Source organism: Triticum aestivum, chromosome 7B (genome assembly GCF_018294505.1).
Source record: "Triticum aestivum cultivar Chinese Spring chromosome 7B, IWGSC CS RefSeq v2.1, whole genome shotgun sequence".
In the NCBI taxonomy this organism is placed as follows: Eukaryota; Viridiplantae; Streptophyta; class Magnoliopsida; order Poales; family Poaceae; genus Triticum; species Triticum aestivum.
The window spans coordinates 708,599,192-708,603,085 of record NC_057813.1 but is presented as its reverse complement, the minus strand read 5'-3'; positions in this window follow the sequence as shown (position 1 = coordinate 708,603,085).

The following is a 3,894-nucleotide window of genomic DNA, read 5'->3' as shown; positions in this document are numbered from 1 at the left end:
GCTGAAGAAGAGGCATCAGATGAGCCCGCTGATGATCTAGGTCGGGCCATTGCCGATACAAAGAGAAACTGCGCAAGTGATTTGGAGAAGAAGTTGCAGCGTATGTTAGAGGATCACAAGAAATTGTTGTACCCGAATTGCGAAGCTGACAAAAAAAGTTGGGCACTGCACTGGAATTGCTGCAATGGAAGGCAGAGAATGGTGTATCTGACAAGGGATTTGGAAAGTTGCTGGTAATGATAAAGAATATGCTTCCAAAGGAAAACGAATTGCCTGAGAGTATGTATGAAGCAAAGAAGGTTGTCTGCCCTCTAGGGTTAGAGGTGCAGAAGATACATGCATGCCCTAATGACTGCATCCTCTACCGCGGTGAGTACGAGGATTTGAACGCTTGCCCGGTATGTGGTGCATTGCGTTAAAAGATCAGTCGCGATGACCCTGGTGATGTCGAGGGCGAGCACCCCAGGAAGAAGATTCCTGCCAAGGTGATGTGGTATGCTCCTATAATACCACGGTTGAAACATTTATTCCAAAACAAAGAGCATGCGAAGGCGATGCAGTGGCACGGAGAAGACCGTAAGAAAGACGGAAAGTTGAGAGTACCCGTTGACGGTTCGCAGTGGAGAAAAATCGAGAGAAAGTACAGGGAGGAGTTTGCAGGTGACCCAAGGAACGTATGGTTTGGTCTAAGTGCAGATAGCATTAATCCTTTTGGGGAGCAGAGCAGTAACCATAGCACCTGGCCTGTGACTCTACGTTTGTATAACCTTCCTCCTCGATTGTACATGAAGCCGAAGTTCATTATGATGCCAGTGCTCATCCAAGGCCCTAAGCATCCCGGCAACGACATTGATGTGTATCTAATGCCATTAGTTGAAGAACTATTATAGCTGTGGAATGGAACAGGTGTACGTGCGTGGGATGAGCAGGGACAGGAAGAATTTGACCTAAAGGCGTTGCTGTTCGTGACCATCAATAATTGGCCTGCTCTCAGTAACCTTTCAGGACAGACAAACAAGGGATACCGCGGATGCACGCACTGTTTGGATGATACCGACAGTATATATTTGGATAGTTGTAGGAAGATTGTGTACCTGGGACATCGTCGATTTCTTCCAAGCAGGCATCCCGTAAGAAAGAAAGGCAAGCATTCAAAGGTGAGGCGGATCATCGGACGAAGCCTCGCCACCGTACTGGTGCTGATGTACATGATATGGTCAAGGATTTGAAGGTAATCTTTGGAAAGGGTCTTGGCGGACAACCTGTTTTGAAGGACGCTGACGGACGCACACCCATGTGGAAGAAGAAATCTATATTTTGGGACCTGCCATATTGGAAAGACCTAGAGGTCCGCTCCACAATCGACGTGATGCACGTGACGAAGAATCTTTGCGTGACCTTGCTTGGCTTCTTGGGCGTGTATGGGAAGACAAAAGATACACCAGAGGCACGGGAGGACGAGCAACGTATGCACGGAAAAGACGGCATACATCAGGGTCAGGCCAGCTACGCTCTTACCAAAGAAGAGAAGGAAATCTTCTATGAATGCCTGCTCAGCATGAAGGTACCGTCTGGCTTCTCGTCGAATATAAAGGGAATAATAAATATGGCAGAGAAAAAGTTCCAGAACCTAAAGTCTCATGAGTGCCACGTGATTATGACGCAACTGCTTCCGGTTGCATTGAGGGGGCTTCTACCGGAAAACGTTCGATTAGCCATTGTGAAGCTATGTGCATTCCTCAATGCAATATGTCAGAACGTAATCGATTCAGAAATGATACCAAGGTTACAAAATGATTTGGTGCAATGTCTTGTCAGTTTCGAGTTGGTGTTCCCACCATCCTTCTTCAACATCATGACGCACGTCCTAGTTCACATTTGCGAAGAGATTAATGTTTTGGGTCCTATATTTCTACACAATATGTTCCCCTTTGAGAGGTTCATGGGAGTCTTGAAGAAATATGTTCATAACTGTGCTAGGCCAGAAGGAAGCATCTCGGAGGGCCATGAAAATGAGGAGGTCATTGAGTTTTGTATTGACTTTATTCCCGACCTTAAGCCGATTGGTGTTCCTGAATCGCGGCATAAGGGCAGACTGGATGGAAAAGGCACGCTAGGAGGGGATCAAATAATATGTATGGATGGGCATTCTCTCACTGAAGCACACTACACAGTTCTACAGAATTCCGCCTTGGTGGCTCCGTATATGGAGGAACACAAGAATTTTCTACACTCCAAACACCCGGAGAAGTCTGACGACTGGATTACACGTGAACAAACGAGGACTTTCGCCGGTTGGTTGCAGAAACGTGCCATGCATGATGGCGATATTGAAGATGACCTGTACTCGCTATCCCAGTTACCATCTTCGAATATAATGACTTTCAAAGGGTACCAGATAAATGGGAATACATTTTACACAAACGCCCAAGATAAGAAGAGCACCAACAAAAACAATGGTGTCCGCTTTGATGCAACAACCAACACGGGAAAGGAAAAATATTATGGTTACATAGAGGACATATGGGAACTTAACTACGGAGGTGGTTTGAAGGTCCCTTTGTTTCGGTGCAAATGGGTCAATATGAACAACTTTCGGTTTACTGCATACTCATATCTCTACAGCCTAGCGATCACCGAACCTAAGTGTTAGTAGACCCCTATGGGTTCCGGGGAGAACATTGCAGACATGACCAGAGACGCCTCTCCCGGTCAATAACCAACAAGCGGGATCTTGGATACCCATTTGGCTCCCACATGCTCCCTCGATGAACTCATTGGATGAACCATGATGTCGAGGATTCAACCAATCCCGTATACAATTCCCTTTGTCAGTCGGTACGTTACATGCCCGAGATTCGATCGTCGGTATCCCAATACCTTGTTTAATCTCGTTACCGGCAAGTCACTTTACTCGTACCGTAATGCATGATCCCGTGACCAGACACTTGGTCACATTGAGCTCATTATGATGATGCATTACCGAGTGGGCCCAGAGATACCTCTCCATCATACGGAGTGACAAATCCCGGTCTCGATTCGTGCCAACCCAACAGACACTTTCGGAGATACCCATAGTGCACCTTTATAGTCACCCAGTTACGTTGTGACGTTTGGCACACCCAAAGCACTCCTACTGTATCCGGGAGTTGCATAATCTCATGGTCTAAGGAAATGATACTTGACATTTGGAAAAGCTCTAGCTAAACGAACTACATGATCTTTGAGCTATGCTTAGGATTGGGTCTTGTCCATCACATCATTCTCCTAATGATGTGATCCCGTTATCAATAACATCCAATGCCCATAGTCAGGAAACCATGACTATCTGTTGATCAACGAGCTAGTCAACTAGAGGCTCACTAGGGACATGTTGTGGTCTATGTACTCACACGTGTATTACGATTTCCGGATAACACAATTATAGCATGAATAACAGACAATTATCATGAACAAAGAAATATAATAATAACCATTTTATTATTGCCTCTAGGGCATATTTCCAACAGTCTCCCACTTGCACTAGAGCCAATCATCTAGTTACATTGTGATGAATCGAACACCCCTGGAATTGTGGTGTTGATCATGTTTTGCCCTAGGGAGAGGTTTAGTCAACGGATCTGCTACATTCAGGTCCGTATGTACTTTACAAATATCTATGTCTCCAACTTGAACATTTTCATGAATGGAGTTGAAGCGACGCTTGATGTGCCTGGTCTTCTTGTGAAACCTGGGCTCCTTGGCAAGTGCAATAGCTCCAGTGTTGTCACAGAAGAGTTTGATCGGCCCCGATGCATTGGGTATGACTCCTAGGTCGGTGATGAACTCCTTCACCCAGATTGCTTCATGCGCTGCCTCCGAGGCTGCCATGTACTCTGCTTCACATGTAGATCC